At 37.6% G+C, this 25,535-nt stretch overlaps 1 protein-coding gene across 1 annotated transcript in view; it reads left to right on the plus strand.

The window, feature by feature from the left end:
- Positions 1 to 466: 466 nt before the first annotated feature.
- arhgap24 (Rho GTPase activating protein 24) overlaps positions 467 to 25,535 on the plus strand; it is a 545,551-nt gene continuing 520,482 nt past the window's right edge. The window contains exon 1 of the mRNA XM_039750801.1: positions 467 to 891. The gene's annotated coding sequence lies outside the window, so the exon portion shown is untranslated. The remainder of the gene's footprint in view (positions 892 to 25,535) is intronic.

The raw sequence follows: 25,535 nt of genomic DNA on the forward strand, positions 1-25,535 counted from the left end.
TAAATTTATACATTAATAATTCTCATTTATATTCATCCTTTAAGAGCCAAAGTATTTTTCAAAAAATAGAATAATCTAAATGATATTTGGATTCTGCATGAATTTTCAGAAGTAAAATATTTTTTAAGTGAGAATGGCTCCCTCTTTGTAAATTCCCCAGCATTTGTTAGGATTATTGATCATTCAGTACGCCGGCTGAGCCAGAATTATGTTTTTAACTAAAAGACACCCACTGGTGCCTTTGCACTCAGTCAGTAGCAGCTAAGCTCAGTCGAGCCTGGCACACAAAGTGTTAAACAGGTAACAATGCAAAGCAGGTTTTTCTGGAGAAATGGCAGAATAGTGGCATAACCAAAAAAAAAAATTTCCCCAGAGAGGTAGCTACTGTAAGTGATGAGCTCTGGTGCAGTGGAGAGGGGGCAGTCCCTGACAAAGCAAGTTGGCAGAGTACATTGGTGCTGCCAGTTGCTTGTGAAATCTGAAACCTCGAGGCAGAGTCTCAGAGGGCTGGCTCTGATCACTTACTCCAGCCCTTTCTTTCAAACATGCTCGCACAAACCGGCGCTCACTCACGCACACTCTTTCTAGTAGCTGTAACTTCTTGGAGTACTGCTTCTGCAGTGTGGAAATCTTGGATTGTCTGAATACAAGGGGCTCTGCTCTCCTGGAGGTGTCTGTCTTCTGTGAAACACTTTAGTTGTGCAGATGGTCAGAGCAGTCAGCAGCAAACTTTGTGACAGCTAATTTAAGCTCAAGTCTACTTCCCCTCCTAACTGCCTTTGCAGGTACTGTGTTGTATGGAGCTGAACAAGCTGCCTTTTCTCTGAAATCCTTTGCTGTGGATTACTTTACAATTATCTGCTGCTTTGGAATATCCTGTCATTTTGAAGGGTAAGTGTATCATTCAATATGTTGCCACTCGGTTGCTTCTGAATGTATGTCTGCGTGCGCGTGTGTGTCTGTGTCTGGGTTTATTCTTCATTAGCCATTTAGAGGTCATATTGTTTTTGACAGGAGGACAGGTTTGCTCTCCCTCTTTTTCTCTCTCTGTTTTCACTGCAGACTAGGAAACAGCAGCTGTCTGAGAGAACACTTGGATGGTTCTGTCTGCTGCTGCCGTCTTTCTTATTGCTTTGTGCAATGAATTTATCCCTGCATAGCTAGGAGTTTTACTTGAGAAGTTAGAACAGAGCTGCATTTCTGCCTAACTCATCCAGTTATGAATTCTGCACACTGGTAAACTGCTGTACTGCTATAGGACCCGAACTTCACAAATCACAATAATTAGCCCGAGAGACAGGTGAGTTAGACAGACAGACAGACTATTAGACATCCTATTCTAACTCAGTCTGCGCATTCCGGAACATGTCCTGCTCTTGACTCAGGGGACATAAAAAAGCCAAATCTGTCATTCTGTTTAACATGCCATTGCTGTTTTGTCTTAGTAATGGTAATAACTGTGTTTACGTCTTTCATATCATATCACATCATATTATGTTGTTATGTATTTGTTTCTTTCATGGGTATGTTATAATAAAACATTTGCAGCACCTTTTCTCCACTGGACCACGTAAGTAAACTAACTCATATGAGATAATTGTCTATCCTTCAACTCATCCATTTAATCAATGTTGATAGACAGTTATACAAAGTTGCAGCAGTATGAGATGAGACTACAGGGTTATTATTCTTAATATTATCACTGATATGTTGCTATTTATTTAAATGACTGTTCATATTAAACTGAATATTAAAGCTGATTATTGTCAGTAATAATAAAATGAACCTGAAACTGAGAGAAAGTGGATAAGGAAATCATTTTAATAATGAACATAATGAGATGTTTATGCAATTGATACTTAGTCTTATATGTGTTTATTGTATTAATATTAATATTACAGTTGCTAGTACACCTCTAAATAATATTTCTATCCATAATAATAATTCATGAATGTCCTCAGTCCAGTTTCAATGTAGTGGGAAGTCAAAGCCTGTCCTGGCAGTTCTGAATGAAAGATAGGAACAAACTGGAGGATAGACAATAATAATAATAATAATAATAATAATAATAATAATAATAATAATAATAAACAGTATTAATGAGTGCAATTATGTGTATAGGTGTGCTTTGGTGCTTCATTCTGCCTGCAGCGGCACCAGCTGTTCATGCCCCTTAAATGAACAAGCGAGTTATAAATATGAATAGATAATAAGAATAAACAAGAACATTAGATTGAAATTAGGTGAACAGATAACAATCACAACAACTTTATTGTCAGGACATCCAGTGTTTATTTTCTTTTCTGTTATTATTCTGCTTGGATTAAGTGTAGCACAGTTGTTAACACTGCTGCCTCAAGGATGCAGTGTTCTGGGTTCGATTCCCATGTCTCGTTATTGCCCTTGCATGTACTCCTCAACGTGTGAATGGGTTTTCTCCCATAGTTTCATAGTTAATTGGTGATTTAAAATTGGCATCTTAACAAATGTGAGAGCAGGCCCTGTGATGGCTCAAGGTTGCCTTCTGTCTTGTATATAATGCTACTAGTAGAAGTTTTGCCCCACCATGGTCATGAATTGGATTGCACTGGTTTGAGAATGTCATAGTGTAGTTCTAATGATTAATAACACCATTCATGTAAATAATCTTCTTGTTTTGCCTTTAGTTGAATGCATTTTGCATAATGACAGCATTACCAGCATGACAGCATAATAACAGCACAGTGGTACAATTGCTAACACTGTTTTCACACAGGTTCAAAGTCTTATTTACAAATCCCAGAATACTGAATAAAGTTTGCATGTTTTCGCCTTGTCCTGTGTGAATAAGCGTGTGGCCTACTATTGACTGGTGCCCTGTCTAAGGTAGATTCCTTTCTGCTCCTAATGAAGGTTCAGCATGACTGTAAACTGGATAGACAAGCTATAAAATGGATAGATGAATGAGTGAGATTATGTGAATGCTTGTTTTCTGCAGTGGACTGGTTTAACACACAAGCTTGATGCGTTTCTTTGCATCTCTAATGCATGAGCCAAATACTGCCCATCCGAGTAAGGAAGCATTATTATAATCACTCTAACAGAGGCAGTTTTAGCTGACATAAATGAGGCGCTCTAGTAAATGTTGCCATCCTTGTCATCAACTGTGCAGAAGATTTGATTTTGAGAAAACGAATTGTCCGTATTGTGAACATTCCTAAGCAGATTAAAATAGCTGTCAGATCTCTATGTATCAAATGTCCCCAGACAGTTAGCTCAGAACGTCATGTGTGAGATTACAGCACTCCGTGTACAGAAATAAATGCGGCTCCATACAGATGAAGACAATGCTCAAAGTTTTTTGAGTCAGCAGCTTAGAAAAGGTCTGGCGGCTCGTTTTGAGCTCCTGTATCGATTGGTAAAAGATAGAGAGCACAGAGGCAATTTCCCTGCTTTTTGTTTGATTTAGGATAAGCTGTGTTATAAAAAGGAGCTTTACAGCATGCCTTATAAATGTATTATAAAACCGGAAAGCATTTCGGCTCAGCCGAGTGCTGTTCTGCTTCTCTAGTGGGATATCAATAGACACTATATTATACTATAAAGTGAGGTCTGGATGCAAATAGCTCTTACAGCTTCTCTAAGCAAAGATATATCAAATGATTAGTGTTCACTGGAGCCTTAAAGAGAAGGATAAATGTTTTTTTCCCATAGGTCTATTATTACATTTGTAAAATATTTCATAAATGACATGTCCACTTTATTCTTAGTTTTCTTTCACAGTATTCCATCAGTGATTAATTTGTGCCTCGACTGATTATACCGTATGATATCCTCCACATGTTCAAAAATTTAACCAAAACAGCAACAGCAGACAAAATGTAACCAAAAGTACAACAGAAAACAGGGGTTGTTTGGCTTTCTTAAAGGTACAGTGACTACTTTAAAAAAAGTTTTGCAATTTAAAGGTAACATATAAAAAAATGGAGCTCATCGGTATTTACCCAAGAAAACAGGCAAATGGTTTTCAAGTAGGTCACTAGTACTATCTGTTCCACAGCAAAATTTACAGCATCAGTCTTTGGTTAAATTCACAATGCAGCATGCAGTTTTAATTACTTAATTATATTCAATAAAATTTAACTCTGCTGCAGTTTATTCATACCTAAATGTAAAACATATATTATTATGAGCCTGTAAAAATCACAGAGTTGAAAGAATCTTTTGCCAATCCATAGTGAAGTTTGGGAAATTTTTTGAGAAGCCAAACTCTAAGTTTCACTGTGAATTCAGAAATGTGTGAAAACAACTGCCTACCTCTTCAAATGAGCGTCGGCACCTTATTGTCCATAAAGCAATGTGGATCTGGAGATAATCTTCCTGGCTCTGTGAGGTAAGCGGTACCACGTTATTGGTTTCTCCCTTCCCACCTACAGCTCCGAGAAGCCACCAGGAGATGGCAAATGACCTGCAGCACTCAGAGTCAGACCTTCCCTTCCAGTTGGCGAATCTGTGGAAACCTGACAGTGCCCAGAGTAGGTTGTCTACTGTTTGATCTGAATTTGGCCTGGAACAAGGTCCTAATCAATATGTGAACCTCCATAAGAGGAACCCTTTTATGTTGAACCAGCCAATATCCTGTAATGTTCTGTTATTGGTGCCGTCGAGCACAGTTTTGTTTATTTTGTGCCAATTAAATATAGATACATGGTTGGTGCCACAAACTTTCAGAGCGGCTTGTGCAATTCTGTCCACCCAATCACAGCAATATGAAAGTAATATACGGAAACACCCGCTACTGTAGGTTTAATTCACTGTTTTCACTTAATGATGATTACACACAGGTGATAATTAACCAGAATGGTTGTATGAGTGCAGATTGTGCTTATTGTGTTATGGGGATCCAAATATACAGAACTGAAACTGAAAAGCTGTCAGCAGCTCTAATTTAGCGGTACGCAATTTGGTGAAATTAAAAGATTTATCTGGGCCAGACAGTTGCAGGTTTAGCACAAGTAACTAGCCAAATGTGATTTGCTTGCTACCTTGATACATTAGCAGGTGTCACCTGTTATAATTTGAAAACTTCTGTTGTTTTTGTTGCTTATAACATTTTGATTATTATTATTTATCATTGCTTAATTTTATAGCTTTTTTGTATAAGCTTGGCCATGTTATTTTTAGTAGGGTAAATGACTTGTTATTATGCTTTATTATGGTGCCCAAGTACCCACAGCATCTTCCTTTAACCAGGACATTGATAGTTACGGATCAGGGCGAGTGGGAAGACAAATGGTTCTTCAAAATCAGAAAAAAATGTCAGTTTAGTAAAACCATGAGAATAAAACTTGAAAGAAGTGTGCAAAAAAGTACATTTTCAAATAAAAATGAATGAATTTGTTAGAAATGCTGGACAGCAATGAACTCATAAAAAGAAAAAGATTTGCCAGAGACTGAATAATCCATCCAACATAGGGCGCAAGGCAGGAAACAGATCCCAGGCAGGACGCAAGCCCACCCCAGGAGACTGAATAATATTTATAACATATCCTGTATGTCCATGTAATCACTACATTTACGCAAAGAAGTCATTCGCTGCCAGCCAAACTGAAAGTGTTGGTAACGTCCATCCATCCATTATCCAACCCGTTATATCCTAACTACAGGGTGACGGGGGTCTGCTGGAGCCAATCCCAGCCAATACAAGGTGCAAAGCAGGAAACAAACCCTGGGCAGGGCACCAGTGGTAACGTTTCATGTAAAATGAAGCTTTGCAATAGTGATGATTTGGGTATGCCACAATCAACCATTTCTCAAATTTTGCACCAAATGTGTGAGGCAATATGCAGATTAATACATTTTCCCATCACACCACATGAGGTAATGTTAAAGAAAGCTGCATTCATCCAAATCGGCACGCACATAAAGATCACTGCCTCAAGTGTTGATGAGCAGCATATGTCAATTGAAATCTGCAGGCAATATTACAGTATCAACACATAGGTGTTCATGGATGCAAATTGCATTGATGTACTGTAATACGCAGCATATTTCCCAGAAGATAAGCAGGGCTAATTGACGACAAAATGACACACAGGTACACTAAGCTCTTCATTCCAGACGCCCCCGGAACATTCCTGGTACAATTGACAAGCTCACAAGGTTCAAGAAGGCATTCAATGACTCCCAGGGACCCTCAGAGATAAGGAGGAATTCCTGAGAGAGGCACGGCATGGTACAGTGGACGACAATTGGGGCACTGAATGAGTGACTTCAGAAATGATGACGTGGCTAGTTTCACTGTAACTGTTTCTTTACAATGCACTTTTGGCTGCCATAACGGTTGAAAGGGGATTCTTCTGAAAGTACAGATCATCCATCAATCCATTCTGTTTTGGAATTTATTTTATTCAGTGTGAGTTTCTCAGTCTTTGCATCTTGGCTTTTGTTACAGTATTATTCTTTACGTTGTTGCAAACTGGCAACAATAATGTGCAGCGTAGTGCAATATCCTATATTATTATGTTTTCATTCTTCTTCTTCTATTATTATTATTATTATTATTATTTTTGTCTTTGTCGTAAAGCCGTAGCATTAGTACCAGAATACTACAAAGTGTTATCATGGTTTCCATGAAACAAAACATCATCATGAGCATAACTTTAAGGCTCAGGCTGATGTAAAATTGTAACGTCATTCATTCTTAAATGGAAATTATAACTCCTTGATTGAAGTGGGAGAAGGATGCTTCATAAATATTTCTCATGCCCTACTCTGAGGTAGAACAAATTCTTATCCAAATCTGACTTTAAGTGCAATTCCTAAGGGTAATTCAGAGACACTTGACAAATACTGCCCCTGTTTTTCACAAATGATTTTCCACTCATTGTGTGGACCAGCATTAACTCTTTAATGACAGAAGGGGCCAGTTTAGTGGGGGAGCAGAGTGTTTGAACTGGGATGTGGACAACTTGATTCTGGGTCTCCCTTCAAGCAAATCACCTACATCACTTTAAAGTATACTCAGTGTACAAGCATATGATCGTTTGAGCTCTTATGGCATCAACACTGTGCATCTGATTTTAGAACCGCAGATCGGTGGGAAAGCTTTCCTGAGTGCTAAGCCTGAATGAGGACGCTAAGTTAACATGGTTGGCACTGGTAAACTGTCATAGGCTCACCAAACTCCAAACTGGCTGGCTCCAAAAGGCAGACCAAAGGAGTAGCTAAGGAGGGAGCCTAAGCCCACTTCTGACACAAAAAAAAAAACTTTAATGCTTGTACAGCAGTGTTTCTCAACCTATTAAGTATTTTAAGTTTTCATAACAGTTTTAATCGCACCCCCCTGACATTTTTTTGAAACCCTAATAAAATGTATTCCTATATTTTTTGCTGCCGATACACCGCTACAAGTTTTATTATACCTACTTAACTTTTATCGACATTTATCTAACTCTATATTTATTTTTCTAGTATCAGAATGTAGTTTAAGTTAATTTGTTTTGGTTTCAATAGATGTATTTTTCATATTTTCGATTCTTGTTTTCTTTTTTTCACATCTTCGCACCTCCTTTTTTGTTACTTCAGGGGCGCGCCCCACAGGTTGAGACTTTGTACAGTATTTTGTGATTTATTGTTTTCATAATATTATACATTATACATTATAATATAAATACATTATATACTAAACATTATAATCAGTATTAAATTATTCATCCTGAGCCCTTTTGGTTGTTTTGTTACTGGCTCATTCAGTGGTTATAATTTTGTGAGGCTCACAGCCACATACTTAGTAGCATTCAGTTGTAATCATGTGACACCAGGAAGTTGTGATGTCATAAGCAAGACCTATAAAAGGTATTTCTGCATTCCTCCTAATGTCCAAGAATTTGGATTCTTTCACAAAAAACAAATGGAATGGTAATAAATTTCTGTTTAGGACAAACTATTTTCTTCATTTCGAATTCTGGTTAGCATTTTGAGTAAACTAATTCTTGTTTTGTTTTGTTTAACTTAGATTTTGACTTTTCTTCTCTATCCCTGACTTTGATTATACTTCTTCAATTTCCTGATCCAATATTCCTTCTGATGTTTTTACCATTCTTGGGATAATAGCTCGAATTTTGATAATGTTTCTAAATTTTATTTGCATATTAGTGATCATTTTGATGAACAAACTTAAGACTTCAATTGAGAGACTTACAAGCAGTATATCAACACAGCATGTTCTTGGCTTGCCAATGTTTATACAATAATTTAAAAAATAGAATACTAACAGCTGAGCATCCAGCTGTTCATTCACAAATGTCAAATCTGCTGAATTTTAAAATAATTTAAAAATAATATTTCAATTCAAAGAAATCAGTTGCAATTACAATTGCAATGATTTTGAGAATCAATGCTAGCATAAATTGTAAATATTTAAATTTAGTACTCTAGCATAACAAAAAAAATATGTCAGTTTACTTTGAATGTTTCATGTAAAATAACACAGAATTCTTAGTAGCTCTTATTTATCAATGTACTAGAAGGTTCCCCTCTGCTAGCTTTGCTCACCAACCCCCTGGCATGTGCTACACTCCAGCCATTTTGCATCTCTACCACTCACCTTGTGAAGAGGGGGGCTGATCGCATCCCAAGGAGACGCAGTTGCTCCTCCAAAACCCCCTCTTAACACTAGAATTACCAGAGCCTACGAAAAAACTCGTAATTCCGTCCCACCTTAAACTGCTTCTTAAATCCCTTCACACCTCTCCGCCAGCGTCCTTTGTCTTCTAAATGTGCTGATAAAGAGAAGCTTGGAGCAGCCGGCTATTCCATCCCCCCACCAATTTAGAACGTGCACGAACTTCTCTCAGCTCATGCCTTGATTGAGTATCTGGGAGTGAAGTGGAGTTTTAGAGTGGAAATAATAGATCGTTATTTGGAACACACGCATTTCATGTTCCGTTTCTACAGTAATCTGTGTCAACACATTGTTAAAACAGAAACGTTTTTTATATTCTAGTAGTAGATGACAAAATGTAGGCATAAACTATGTAATGTATGAAGCTTGAAGTCCAAATAGCAAAGAAACATTTTCACTCCTAGCTCCTAGCTTCTCTTTATCAGCACATTTAGAAGACAAAGGGCGCTGGCGGAGAGGTGTGAAGGGATTTAAGAAGCGATTTAAGGTGGGACGGAATTACGAGTTTTTTCGTAGTCTCTGGTAATTCTAGTGTTAAATGGTGATACAATGGGAAACAAATACAGCATTAGTTCTTGATATTTTTTAGTTTATAATTTAAAAATGGAATAAGAATCTGAAAATCTAACAACATCACATTAACGTTCGATAAATTCTGAAAAGAATGATACCAAACATATATATGTAGGTTTTAAAATAAAAATGTCACATAAAATTGTTGCACAAAATCATTGCACCTTTAGGCTTAGGATTTTATATATAGGGAGTAAATATACTTTGTGACCAAAAAGGTGATTATCTGACCTGGTTTGCTGGAGAGGTTAAATAGCACATTAACAACAACAACATTTATTTATATAGCACATTTTCATACAAACAGTAGCTCAAAGTGCTTTACATATTAAAGAATAGAAAAATGAAAGACATAATTATAAAACAAAATAAATCAACATTAACATCGAATAAGAGTAAGGTTCAATGGCCAGGGGGGACAGAAAAAACAAAAAAACTCCAGACGGCTGGAGAAAAAATAAAATCTGTAGGGAGTAATGTACATTACACACCACCACTCTGTTAGCACTATTTATACTGAAGCTGCTCACCTCCTGCTAACCTGGTACTGTAGTTCTCATGTTCATCTAGGACCAAAGCAGCTAAAAACCTTATACTTTGTTAAAAATTAGGATTGAAAGCAAAACATGCAGACCGCTAGATATTTCTATACCCATCTACCTCTCAGATCAAATACAATCTTTAAAATTCACACCTTTGTATTTAAAAATGCTCTTTTAGCTCTGCTAAAGAAGATGACTTGTCTACGAAGAGTTCTCTTTTTAGGATCTCACTGGTTTGTGCGATGGGCCAACCACTGGACATGTCATGAACGTTCCTGTTTAAGAGCTACTATATAAATACTAAAAATTTTCCTTTCTTTCTTGACCTGTTCTTATTTTTGAAATAAATTACAAGAGCTTAAGCAATGAAAGGAGTTTTGCTTGAACTCTTTCGAGTACCACCTCTTCTGCTAGAGTCTGGTAACAGCAGATATTTAAAACATAGCTGGTTAAAGATCAAGAGAGGAAACAGTGTTCAAACTAAAAAAAATGGATCTCAAGCCAAAAAGACAAAAGGCCCAAAAAGCTAATCAAAAATTTTTGTCGGAATACACATGCAAAAAAGCCCAAAATCCCTAATTCCTCAACCACTAGATACTCATGAATTTTTTTTTATATTTATTTAGAAACGTGGATGTCTGACTTGGGTCAATTCTGGTTGACTTGCTGACATTATCTGGCGTAACTTCCATTTGTCATGGGACAACAAAAGGAGTCGTTGCCAAGCAAACTGCAGAATGGCAGTGCCATGTCCCAAACTGCGAAAACAAAATGGGATATTGCAGAATAACAAAAAAAATAACAGAAACATGAACTCATAGCATTGATCATATTGTGAAATACTTAAAACTGTCAAAAATAACAATGGCAGTATTCAAAAACCCCTATAGTTGTAACAGCACCAAACACATGGAAGTTGCAACATTTACTATTGCCATAGGAAAATATTATGCAGTGTGTCTTTCAATGAGTCGCATAACTTAACAAAGCCATTTCTGTTTTTTTTTCTGCAACCCTGCTCGATTACCAATTTGGAGAATTATGGAGATTTTAGGGCAGTATAGTGAGCCTAGCATGGTCACCGCACAACTCCAGGAGAGTTACATCATTTACTGGTATAATGTGGGGATTGAAAGTTCTCGTACTGTTTGTGTAAGATTTTATTGATAGTTCATCACAAAGACACAAATGATGTGGGTAAGGGACATCTGAAGTGGGCCCATGTCTGTTTTTCGATGATTGTCCCATGAGATGACTTACTTTTTGCCCACTGCTGCAGAAATGAGTTCCAACTGTGTGTGACACTGTATGTGTTTTTTCACCTTTTCTTGTGTATGGGTTCCAGTTTGATGCAGTACAATACATTACTAGTAACTTTGACGTGTTCTTTACTCTTGTGTCACTTTAACAAAATGGTAAGTTGGGGAGATGAACTTTTGTAATGGCAGTGTCCACTAAATATGGATACCTTCCACACAGGACCATTGTCAGAAACATAAGGTGATGACTTCTGTAATATGTCTTTTTCTGTTTATATACCAGTTTTTAAACTGAAATGTGTGTTTTTTTTATTTTCTCACTTTTAATTTGTACATCCATCCATTTTCCAACCTGCTATATCCTAACTACAGGGTCACGGGGGTCTGCTGGAGCCAATCCCAGCCAACACAGGGCACAAGGCAGGAAACAAACCCCGGGCAGGGCGCCAGCCCACCGCAGGGCATGCACACACACACCAAGCACAATTTAGGATCGCCAATGCACCTAATCGGCATGTCATTGGATCATGGAAGGAAACCGGAGTACCCGGAGGAAACCCACGCAGACATGGAGAGAACATGCAAACTCCACGCAGGGAGGAACCGGACCTGGGTCTCCTAACTGCGAGGCAGCAGTGCTACCCACTGCGCCACCGTGCCGCCCTAATTTTGTGATTCAAAAACAATTACAGTGGTCATGAAAGTCTCGGAACATGTACAAATCGGGTTATGACCAAAAAGTTCGTCAAACTTTTGCATCTGTTCACAACCACACACTCGGGTGACGAAGAGCCAGTTTCCCTTCCAGTTCATACGCGCCGATGATTTCCGCATGTGTTCAGTCTCTCCCTGTGCATTCGCTGTGAACTCTTTGTGCTCTATTTTGTTTCCCTTCTGGTTCGTACGCGCCAGTGATTTACAACCGTGTTCAGTCTCTTCCTGTACAGTACATTGCTCTCGGTCAGGCGTGCATTGCGCAGAGGGACTTTACCTCAAAACTGCAATCTCCTCTCCACCCAGCTTCCTGCTCATTTCCTTCATGCCAGAACTCGACTCATGCAAGGTTACTTTTCTTGGTTGTTTATGTTTAGTTTTTATATAAATTACGAATTTCTCAAATGTTCATTTTTTTCCCCTGTGCTTAAAACTCATTAAAAAAAGTGTTTACAGCGAGCGGTTCGTAAGGCTATAGCGTGAACTCTTGCAACGTTAGTTTTCTCTGTTCAATGTTTTCTCAGTGTTATTCAATGTTGTTACATTTAGTTTACTATTACACTGTGCATCCTATGGTATAATTAACTATTTTTGTGCTTAAAAATCTTTAAAAAAATATATTTACATACAGCTGGTACGGTCCGGAACGGATTAATTGTATTTACATACAATCCTATGGGGGAAATTACTTCGAGTCACGACCAAATCGGGTTGCGGCCAGAGTTCTGGAACAAATTACGGTTGTGACCCGAGGTTCCACTGTATATCTATAGATTTGATTATGTCCTTCCTAATGTGTCCACTTTGGAAGAAAATGCAAGGCAAGATGTTCCTCCAAACTTTCACTTCCCTTTTAATACCATGCATATCCCAGAACCGTCTCCAGATAAGAAATAAAAACCAAGCCCATCTACATATTTTAATGACCAATCGACAATTTCAAACTTCCACTTAAAGGAGGATCTGTCTCCAGAGTATCTGTTTAGTGTTTACTTAGCAATGTGTCTTTGATATAAGCAATTCTGCAGTTCTGCTTTGATGGAAAGCTTTATGTGAAATAACATCTTCAAACCTAATCAAATTAATTAATTAGTTCAATTCAGGGTTGCTTGGGTTGACACCTACCCTTTCAACATGGCATGCAAGGCAGGAATTAGCCTTGGACTGGTTTTTCAGTGCATCTTATTCCTTTGGTATGTCTGTTACCTCCATATCAGTCAGATGCTACATAGGTGCTTTGTGCTCTTTTACTACAGCTTGGTGCCAAACTATACAAACAGCCACACTGAGACTAATTTGAAATCACCAATTCACTTAACCTGGACATGTTTGGGAATGTGGGAGGAAAACTAACACAAACACAGAAACAAAATGTAAACCCCTCATGAACAACAACCAAACATGCTGGATCTGTGAAGCAGCAACATTGCTGTGCCAGATAAAATTAATAAAAAAAGAAACCACAACATATATTTTATGTGATGTATATGAAGTGTATTTGTAATATACAAAAGCAAAAGTAATTATGTAAATGAATGATGTTCTTTGAATTAATAACACTATAATATATAAATGTAGGGCTATGCCTTTTTTTGTTGTTTTATTACATTTATTGCATTCTGACAGCACTGTATTTAGTGAAAAGCACTTCGTAAGAGTAAACTGAATTGAATTTCATACAGGATTGAGAGGAGGATGCTCCACATGCTTCTTCAAAGACAAGGTCTTTAATTATGGCCAAACCCATATTTGTAATCCCCCCAACTGCGGAGTGCAGTGTAGCATGACGTTAGTTGAAAGTTGCATTTCGTTTAAAATTGGTATTAAGTTACCACCACATCTTTAACAAAATGTTGATGGAATGATTAAGGATGACATATCTTTTAAGTCATACAAATGTTTTTGGGGCATGCAGGTTTCACATATTGAAATAGGCCTGCTCTGAAGTATACATGTACTCTGCTTTATATGCTTTAAATATTTTCTGCTGTGGGTATTCAATGTCAAGTTGCATATCACGTCTTAATTGACTTCTGCCTTATAATGATTCTTTCCAGACAATGTATTGAAAGAGAGCAATAGAAAGTTACAGTGGAGCAGTATGGCAGCGACACAACCTTTATATAATTTCTAAATAACTGACATGTACACACAATAACCTAATGGATATAATGAACTTTAATACAACCATAATAATTGGATCTTGGATCAGCAGTGTGTCTGTTGTGGAGGGAGTGTCAACCTTGTTGAAAGGTTTACTTACCTCGGCAGTGACATTCCTGTCTCAGGTGACTCTTCCTATGAAGTCAATAGATGGATTGGGAAAGCATGAGGTCACTGGAAAGGGATGTGTGGTGCTTCCACTATTTATGCAAAAGGACGAGTCCTGGTGCTTTCTGTCTTGCTATATGGTTGTGAGATATGGACGCTATCCACTGACCTGAGAAGAAGACTGCACGGACTCCTTTGGAACTGTGTCTCTTCAGAGAATCCTTGGGTACTGCTGGTTTGACTTTGTGTTGAATGAGTGGTTGCTCATGGAGTCGTGGATGAGGCACATTACCTGCATTGTGAGGGAGCGTCAGTTACAGCACTACGGCCAAGGGTGATCTGGCTCACAGGATCTTCATTGTTGAGAACCCGAGTGGCTGGATCAGGCCAAGGGGATGCCCACGTAACACCTGGCAGTGGCAGATAGAGGGTCATTTCCGGAGGGTGGGATTGGATCACGTGTCTACCTGGGGGGGTTGCCAACCAGGATCCCAAAGTGTTTCGTCATGTGGTGGATGTGGTAACACGCTGTACCAGTGCATGCTCCCCAACCTGAACCTGAATCATAATAGTTGCCCATAGATAAATAACATTGCACTTCCCAGCTCTACTGAAATAAAGGTCGACCTGCCTCATTAATGTATGAAAAAGTCCTCTAGAATCTTGAAACCAAAGTTACACCAATTATTTACTATATATTACAACACTAAGGTCAGTATGTCTAATCCCTCACAGCAATTCAATTGGTCAATTTGGGTTTGGTCTGATTGGTCAGTTTGGCGGTGCAATGGAAGAGGACGTGTGAGTGCAGCATGCATGAGGAATAAAGGTGAACACTGGGAGATTTGCCGTCAAAGACAGAAGTATAAAACTCAAAAATAAAGAACGAGTCTGAGGTGCAGACTTTACGGGAATACGCTCGACAAAGGGATTGCCGGTGAAGAGACGTTCAGACACGTGCAAATACTGGCAAAGGGCACTGAAAGTAAACATAGGGCAAATGATAGCAAATATTTTTAATTATTCTATTACATGTCTTTGGCAGGTTCCATAACTAGGAACCTGATAAAAACAGAGATGCTAATAACAGCATGGGGTTGGCTCTTTTGAGTGAATGAAAATAACAATATATGTGAGAGATTAACACAAAGATCACCGTAAAACAAAAACATGGATTAACAAGAATTATTTTCCAAAAAAGTTAAAGTTCATCTGACTCTCTGTTTTCATGACTAGAGGTACACGACAAACCACATCCTAGAATGCTATACTTGGAAAGTTCATATTTATATAAAGATGCATCCATTCTTAAATTTTTTGTATGTTCTTTTTTCTGGTTAATTTGCCATATTTACTGTACATAGTCAGAGGCCGGGTTGGTTAAGTGGCTTCTTCAAGGTCACAGTGTGTCTTAAGCCCACCACACTTTATTCCCTTGGCACAACAGCTCCTTAGCTTCAGTTTCCTATGAATTAGGTAGTGTTGATAAACAGAATACATTCTGAAATGAAAAATAAAAATCAATTTCATTTCTTGTGAGTGAACCAGATTTCTATTTACTGAAGTCCAATAAGCAGTGCACGGCGCCATGGAGAATGCTTGTCTGTCATTTCTTATCTCGCAGGAGAGTACATGCCTGCCCCAGGTGCAAAACACAAGAATTCTCTTTCCAAATTCTTGCCTGAAGGAAGGCTCTTGATTATTCATGGAGAACATAGGGAACTCACAGCTTGTGTCAACCTCAGAGAGGGACTTTAGAATGTATTTACAAAAAGAAGAAGACAGAGAAAAATCTTAAAAAAAATAAGAGGCAATATTTTCTATTGGTATTTGCACACTATAGTTGGGCATTTGAATAGGATGTCAGCTTACTTTCACCTGGTCAGACAAGAGGCTCCTATTTCATTACACAGGTGAATACTTTTATAGCAGTAAGTCTAATTAAAGCGATCCCTTTTTAATTTCAGAGAGTGAACAGCCCTTGACTTTAATTACTGATATTCATATGGTCCAATTGTTTAATGGCTCACAATTACATTAAAATAAATGTGTCAAGCATGCATGACATGAGCAGCACAGTCTCACTGGAGAGATTTATAGGCTCTTGAGTTGATTTTTTTTTTCTGTGTGTGTCTAGTTCTTTTACTACTGCGCTCAGTGGCCTTCAAAGGACATTCGTTCTTTTTACAAAATGTTAGGGTCACTGTATGTCTTTGGACAATGGCCATACTTTGCTTTCTGTTGGATTTATTTCTCTCTCTCAACACCTATTAATCACTTTGAATAAAAGAAAAAGATTGAAAAATGAAATCCAGCCTAAAAAACAAATGGCTATGTTTTCTTTGAGGAGATTCAATTTGTCATGTATCTTGTAGCATGCTATTTAATTTTGTGTACTGCAACCTACATAAGAAAATATGTCTGTATATGTTTAGCTTCAGGTATACTATGAATAAATGTTTTCTCTTTGATGAAAACAAGAACACAGCCTAAAAATATTTCAGCTGTTACATGTGTATATTTGGCACTAATGAACATATAATAATAACTGAGTATTCATATACCCTGGTGCATGGCTGTTGGTTTGTGCTGGCAGGCCCTTTAACCTAAAAACACTACACTGTGTGAAGAACTTAATTAAAATTCTTGCTTTACTGCTTATAGGATGCTTTTTCAATAATGAATGAACCAGCCGAATATATTGCCATTGTTATTATCCAGCCTGCTTAGTCTAAATGTGTTTGTAAATGTGGCACCCTCTCCCACAATTTACCCAATCCAGGGGTATGGGGGTCAACAGGGATCAACCATAATACTGAAAGTAGTCTCACTGAAGCCAGACATATCCTATAGACATCTGGAGACAACAACGAATGAAATGTGTTAAAAACTGGGTGGGCTGAGTGTCACATTTCGAAACCAATCCCATGCTTCATGAAGGCTGTGCTCAAAGTACAGGCAGTGATTTTGAGCTGCAACGAGTAGAGGTGCTCTTGTTAACCTGTTCTGACACAGAGCAAGCTTCTCATTGCAATAAACTGTCTATAGCTAAAAGACCTCCACTAAACATATGTGGGTTGTGTGTACAGAGAGCACATTGCAAATTTTAAAAAATAACATAACCTCTTGTAGGGGACAATCTTTTCTGTACAATCAGATTATACATTGTCATTTGAAGACATCAAATCTCCCCTGTGTGTGTTCAGCATTATAACAATAGTGTAGGAATCAATGCAAACTGGAAAGAATTGGCAGTTATATTTGTGAAAATATGAATTACCAAACATGCATTTGAAGTAAACAATCTGTCAAACCCCATCAAAAGGGTTAGGGTTAGGGTTAGGGTGATGCAGAATTCAGTACTCAACACACCCCAATCAACAAATCTGCCTAATGACACCAGTAGAGTCACAAGGCTGCACAACATCCACCTTCTGATGGCACGTCTAAATAAATAGCTAAAGGAAATTAACATTATGGTCTAATTGGAAATGCAAACATGCCATGTCAGAATAGCCACAGATTTTAATACGCATAGACCACAATGCTTTTGCTATGACATACAGTGATGCAATAGTCAAAGTCACAGAAAACATATACCGTATATACTCACATATAAGTCAGGTCTTGAAACGCGAAAAATAGATCATAAAATAATACCCCGACTTATACGCCTGTTCAAAAATGCAACACTTACATTTTTCTTGCCACTTCCAATCTCACATCAGTTTCTCAGATGCATCGAATATTGTTGCAACAGTGCAGTTACCACTTTCTTTCACTACTTCAATGATGTTTAATTTAAACCAGCATCCCATTGGTTGATTAATATTTTGTAACATGAAAAGAGTGTGAACTTGCATGTCTCACTAGTCAGTAACAAAAGATGTACAGATTTATGTTAAGTACCGTATTGTGAGATGTGGCCAGCTTGTCATCCCGGACAATACCCCCAGGCCGCCAGATATAGCCCTCCCTGCAGTATGGAGGTGCCCCGAAGACCAGCAGGGAGTCATGGGACATGTAGTTTTTATACAAGACCCTGCTGGATACCACAGGGGCCGCAAGAGGGAGCTGCAGGGAGGACCGAAGACTTCTTCGTGCCCTATAACCCGGAAGTGAGTCAGAGGAAGAGCGACGTGCTTCTGGGGTGAAAAGAAAGGACTTGTATCTGACCTGTAAGTGATTGAGAGTCAAATGGACTGGAGATTGGAACGCTTCCGGGTCAGGGTATTTAAAAGGACTGTGGGAGCTCCCAGACGGCAAGCTGAGCTGGGTGGTAGGAGGAATTGGTTATTGTTATTGGAGTATTGTATTTGGTTTATGAGTAGTGTGGAGTGGAGGATGCTTAGTGCACATTATTATAATAAAACTAATAATTTTAGCACTTTTACCTGCTGTCTGGCATGGTACCTGAGGGTTCAAGGGAGCGATAGCACTCCCTACTGTCACAGTATATACTCACGTATAAGTTGGGCCTTGGAACACGAAAAATCGATCATAAAATCAGACCCCGACTTAACACCCGCTCAAAAATGTGACACTAAAAAATTTTTTTTTAACATCTTCTTGCTTCCTCCAATCTCGCATCAGTTTCTCAGACGCATTGAATATTGTTGCAGCAGTGCAGTTACCACTTTCTTTCACTACTTCAACGATGTTTAATGTAAAACCAGCTTCATATTTTTTCTGACTGAACGCTCCATCGTAGATAAGGGATGCTCTTACGATAAAGGTGTATGAGGGCATGAGATGCAAAAAACACACATCAGTGCAAACGTTGCTTCAGAATAGTTCAGGTATTACCGTGTGGTCACGTAGACACGATAGAGAGAGAGAGGCTAGGAGCTCACACTAATATAGAGCATTGCTGCACCCACATAGGAAAAAAAAGGCAATGTGCTCCGTGGTTACTCTCTCAGGTGGGCATTAACATATCAATCTATTGGACCAATAGCGTGAATTTTCCTCATTTGACTTATACGACCGACATTTTAAAATACCAGAAATTATACAGTAAAAACAAGTTCCGACTAATCAGCGGGAAAATTTATCCACAAGTATATACGTTAATTGTAGATAGGAGCATGTCTCAAATGCCTGCAGCCAAGTAGCTCTCTCTTCTGTTGCAGCGCTCATTAAATTGTACAAATTAATCATTCATTTTCAGTTACCTTGTCCTACTGTGCTCCTGAATTGATAACAACATTATGTTTTTATTTTCTGTCAGTGTCAAGTCTTTTTTTCACTGTCCTTTGCTTTCTTCCTGGATCCCCAGCAACAGTTTAAAATGCTTGGACTACAGGAACAGAGGATGAGTGTTTTAGGAAGAAGCCCTGAAAATGTGACATTTACAGTGCACTTCAAACTTTAATGGGTTGTCCCCAGATGTATATTCTCATTTGAGAATCATGTCTTGCCCCACAAGAATATTACAGTAACTATATAAATTTATCAGAAATAGACAAAGTACCAAACATGGTTTTGTTATTACGGGTTTCAATCTAGGCTTAACTCCTGGGATGGCTTATGCCTGCCTTTAATGACTGTGACCCCTTTTTACTCTTATGTTTATAGACGACTTTACTGACTCAATTTATCCCACCATGTAGGTTTTGTTTACTTTTCATTTTTTTATTTTATCATTATTATTATTATTTAGTAGCTGTGTAAGCCCATGCTGTACAAAGCCCAGGCTCCTAGAAACTATTGAAATCATCAGAAAAAAAAGCTGAAATGCAGAGTCGGTGGTTTGTTTTGCGGATGTGCTCGCCCCCCTTGTCTATCAGCGGCTAAGCGACTTTCGTTTATTTTCCTTGGTGTTTACACTTTGGTGACGGAGTCACTTTCTTTCACCTTCATAGTGTAGCCTCATCCTTCTTTCCTCTTCTGACTCATTAACTTGGAGCCACCTTACTTGCTCTTTGAGCTTCATGCTGTAGCCTCGCACTTCCGGGCCGGACAGACAGACACATACACTTTCATGCGTTGAGGTTTATATATAAGATTTTGGTAACACCATTATCGTGTTACTTTGGTATTGCTTTCTATGGCCACATGCGTATTGTTTATAACATAAGTCTTGCTTTGCTATGCTGTGATGGCAACAACACTATGTGTGACATGTTCACATTGTCATTATAGAAATGGTAGCATGCATATATCACAGACATTATTACTCTTTGTTTATTTTTATAACACAGAGGAAGCTATAGGGCATTTCCAGAAATGTTTTTGTTGTTTATTGTGCTTGATACTGCTTAGTCACTTGGCCTTGGTGTTTTATTCTTTAGTATTTCTTGTTTTTGACTTCACCCTGTCCCACAATTTTGATTTTGCATTTTCCTTCTCTGCACTTATGTAGTGCCTTGCAAGAAGAGCAGACAAAACAGTAGAAGAGGTAAAACGGACCAGGAAATGAAGAGCAAAATTAAGTCCACAATGAATTCGGATCAAAACCAGGAAGTCAAAAGTAGCAATTAACATAGCCGAAAATTGAAATTAAAATTGGAATCAGAAATTATCATGAAGAGTTTTGTAACCAGTAAAGACTAAGAATACTTGTAGCACTGCTTCAACATAAATACCGTCACCCGTATAACATCAAACAAGCACGACTTTTGGTCACATTCATTTGGCAACCCATCACCGTGTCCTGATGACCAGAGCCTAAAATGGTATATATCAAAACAAAGATAGCATTGAGAACAAATGTAATAAATATAAATAAAGCATAATTACAAACTCTAAGATACATAAAATAAGGAAAAATGATTGCGGCCTAATAGAAATATCTAATGTTTAAGAAAAATTCATAATGAATTGTATTGACCCTATAAATTCGTGACAGCTCTATCAAGTAGCTTTTGTCGTACCTGCAGTAAAACTTAGTTCAATTCACTTTATTCATATAAAGTATATTTCCACATGACAGTCTAGCACACTAAAACATCCATATGTGCAACACAGATATTTATCCTGTTCAGGGCCTCTGTGCTGGGATTTAACTGTTGGTAATGAAATTAGCTCTTCCTAACAGTCTTCTTTGCCATCAGTATTATAAGGGCAACATGGTTTCTGCTTTCCTGGTTATTGACCCAATCCAGCCTACCTTCCAGCATGGAGGGAAAGCAGTGGCAAGCTGACAACCTTCTTTCTCCAACTTTACAAACTGCAGCCCTTAACTTATCACCTACTGGTGTGGATGTCTTTTGACCTCCATTTATTATCTCTCATTCCCTCTTTTTCTGTCCCAGAGGAGAAGTTCTCATATCCTGGCTTGTGCCATCTTTCCTGTCCTCCAACATCTTAGGGGACCTGCCTTTACAGGTAGCCATCTCTGTTATTCTGGTATCTAATGAGGTTTCATGTCTGGGCTGCAAATTTTGAGTGCAGGATTTACATTCCCATACAGCCCCTATCTTGTTAACTGTTATCTCACTGCTAGTGTCATTCTTTGCTCTGTGCCACCTTTGTGGTACCTATGCCACTGGTAAATTCTTACCAGTTGGGTATCTTCAACATTTGCTACAAGAATTTTTATACATTTTAATTTTTAAGAAAAAAAAGAAAACAATAATTAACAGCAGGTACAAGCTGCCTGAGGGTGACAAAGGCTAAGTTCCATTCCAGGTAAGCTTCAGGCATTATTGAGCTCTTTTCTTGTCTTATCCTCCTGTTTCTCTCTTTTTAAAAATTTTAAAAATGCATTTCTGTTAACTTGAATAATGAGCCAAACTGTTTATTAGTTTCATAGTTAACAGCAGCACAAAACACTAAATTCACTTTCTTTGCAGTGTAGGTTTTTCAATGAAATAACTAATTACTTATAGACATATGGATCAAATCATTTTTATAAAAATGCACTATCGTCTACTTGTGAATTTTGTGCTAGTATAGAAATAATAAGGCTCCAGTATAAAAATGGCATGTGCTAAAGAGCATAAAAACAATGCAGCTTTGTGAAATGCCTACACCCACACAGAATACTTCAGAATCCTCAGAAAATGTTGCTGTATTAGTGAAATAAGATGCCTGACTTGGCAAAGGTCTTAGATGAAATGGTCACGGTGGAGGTAGAGTGGTTAGCTATATGCTGCCTTGCAGCACCAAAATCCTCACTTCAAATCTCAGCTGGGTTTGAGTCAGTGTGGATTTTAAGTGTTCTCTCTGTGTCCACATTATTTTGCACCGCATACTCCATTTCCATCTTGCTCCGCAAAGACAGTTTATTAATTTGCAAATGTGCATTCACTGAAGATGACGGTCTGTGAGAGTGCTCTCTGTAATAAGTAATATTCTGCGTTAATACTACATTTTCCAAACTTCAGGAGCTCATTACCCTTCTCTTGTTCGTTACTTTGCTTTACTAATACTTTTTCAGTAGTTCACACATGCCTCTTCTTAGTTAAATGAAAGATAACAATAGAAAATGTTTCTACTTGGTGTGAGAAAAGTCCTTCTTGGTCAAATGTGATAGCTTAACAATCCCAGGTTGGTGGAATAGAGCTGGAAGACAAATAGCAAGAAAAGAAGATGAGCCTTTGAACAATTGATGGTTCATTGATTTATTTTGCCATCTTCAATCTCTTTCATTAAACATCAGATGACTTGTAACAAACTGAATCAGATGTTATAAATAAGAATATAACAACAATAAAAAAATAGTTGACCATGATTTTCATATTTTTCAATTCACAGTATGCTTACACAGTATTTGCACACTATCAGACAATGAACTGTTACCTATATAAGACAGCAGGATTGCAACAACATAGCCATCATGGTATGCACAGTCTCTTATGTTTAACAAATCTTCATAGGATGTTCACCAATCATTAAGCGCAGCCTTATGAGCAAAACATTGAAGTCTGGTCCAATCATTGACTAGTAATGGTGCTCCATTATCTGTAGCCATGCAAACTTGCTGTCTCTCCTGCAAAGCCCAGATGATTCTCAGTCGTTGAGCTGTTGCAGTCCTCTTACGTTCTCGAGCAAACAGGAGCTTTTCAACATAAATTTCTCATCAATGTTATACTCAAGGCAGGTTTCCTTAGTTCCACTCCACCACAAATCAGTTGTGGCCACATAATGCACCACTTGTTTCAGATCCATTTTAAATACTGGCTAACATTTGGAATAAAGTAAAGGCAACACAACTTGAGAAAGTAATTGTGGTGTTGATCATTTTTTAAAACTTTTGTTGCAAACAGTTTTAATTGGATGACTTTTGTTTTCTGAATTTGTTTTTGATAGCGTACTAGATACGGGCCTCTATTAGTGTGTAAACACATAATGGTTATCTGTGTCATGGACCTAACTTTACTGGGGCATTGTACTGCTTTTTTAGCTTTTTATGCATGCTTCACAATGAGTTATCTGGTTGAATTTTAAATGGATTTATGGATTTGTTGTTCTTCAGTACTGCAACGGTTGTTTTGTGCTATTAGCAGATTGTGCTTTTTTGATCAACAACATTGCTATTGATTCTCTTCATTTTGGTGCTAAAATGTCTAAATATTTTTACATGATCTGTGTTCAGCGTAACTCATACTTTTCATTTTTTGGAGGCTGTCATAATTAGAAGAGAAAAAAGTTCACACTTTTTTAAAAGATGGGGTTAAGGATCAGACCCTTCAAAATGTATTTAGCATGGCCACCTGTAATCACTCGTCTGATGTGGATGTCTCTGCTTCGTCAATACACTTATGCTTAGTCAGTGTATCTGGGATTGGTTACAACACACATTTAATGTTTAGAGCAGTTTGTCACTAGCCAAGCTCGATCGCGAAAAGGAATGCAGTAATCAGCAGTTTTCCAGACTAGTATATTGTGGCAGTAATTGTAATTAATATAAATATTAATTTATATATTTTTTATATATATTTGTTGACTAATATATTTTGTCAGACCAAAGTGTGTGTGTATATTTATTTATTTAAAGATCTGCTGTAAAAAGCCAAAATGACCCATCTATCTATCTATCTATCTATCTATCTATCTATCTATCTATCTATCTATCTATCTATCTATCTATCTATCTATCTATCTATCTATCTATCTAATTAATGGTGTAGTCCTACTTTAAAGTGTCAAACCTCCCAATGTATTCAAATCTAATATTTTTACTCCTTACATTTAATACTTTACATTTATTTATATTAAATTAAATCTGTCTGTCCAAGTCTGAAATCTTTCCAGAGCTGCTGTGGTTTAGTATGGGTCTCGCTCATGGATTTTGTTTCATATTACTTTTTAACTCAATATTATTTTTTTCAGTTAATTTATTTTTGTTCTTTATTTTCGCCTTATGCAATTTCTTGTATTAGGAATTTGTTAGTTTTTGCGTACTCCTTGGGGTCAGAGCACAGGGTTAGCCATTGTACAATGCCCCTGGAGCAAGGGTCTTGCTCAATGGCCTAGCAGACTAGGATCTCTTTTGTAAGTAACAGGGATTCAAACCAGCAACCTTCCAGACACCGCCGCAGATCCTTAGTCTCAGAGCCACCACTCTATGCTTCCGTCCTTTTATAGTCTTAGAGTATTAAATGTTATTTGTTAACAGTTTAGCTAGATTATATCCGTTTTATTAGTTTAATTGTTTTTGGTCTGGTTTCTCTTAACAATATAATTAAAAGTGTAATTGTTTTTGAAAGCAGTGGGGTGAGTCCTTTAATCTACAAGCCCCCGATACCGTGAATAAGCCTATAAACTGTAGGTCAGGCCTGGTGTGAAGGCATTGGATTATTTTGTGTAATGTTTTCCCTCGATAATCCCAAGCACATACTTTCTATGCATTTTCTTAGCTCCTTTGTGGTCTTTTGACCTTTTTTTGAGTGTTTGACATTTTGGCTTGTTTTTGATGATGATTTTGGACTTAGACTTGTCTAGACTGTGTTAATTTGGGGTCTTTATTTATTTTTTTGGTTTATTTAGTCATTTATTATTTTGTCATTTTGGGTAAATTCATCTATGTGTAATGATTCAGATAATGCTAGGCTGCCTGTTATTCCACTTTGTGCAATACCATCAGCAACCTTAACCAACCCATGAGTTATATTTTTATGTAAGTAAAATGTATTATTGCTATTATTGTTAACTCATTTATATAAATGAAAAAAAGCAATGGCCATGGTACTGATCGCACTGAGAAACACCACTTTCAACGTTGCCTAATTTGAAAAAAATACCCTAACCCTAACACCCTTGCTCTTAGTGTTTGATTAATTCTTTGCTCATGTGTAAGACAAAAAACATTGTTATCTGTTTATTGCAATATGACATCATTTACGAAACATAGAATATTAGTTGGAGTCTCACAAAGTAAAATATTTACACACAAAGGAACTTTTGTAAACTGATAGGAAGCAGCCCTCATGGTGACCTTTGTTAATCAGAAGACTACCAAAGAGGTAAAACTAATAAAAAATAATTAAATAAAACTTTACTACCACTCAGAGTTTGCCTAAGCAGGTCTTGTGTCCTTGTCTACCCAGTGGAGTGGCTCACCCA

This window comes from Polypterus senegalus, chromosome 4 (assembly GCF_016835505.1).
Source record: "Polypterus senegalus isolate Bchr_013 chromosome 4, ASM1683550v1, whole genome shotgun sequence".
NCBI classification, from domain to species: domain Eukaryota; kingdom Metazoa; phylum Chordata; class Cladistia; order Polypteriformes; family Polypteridae; genus Polypterus; species Polypterus senegalus.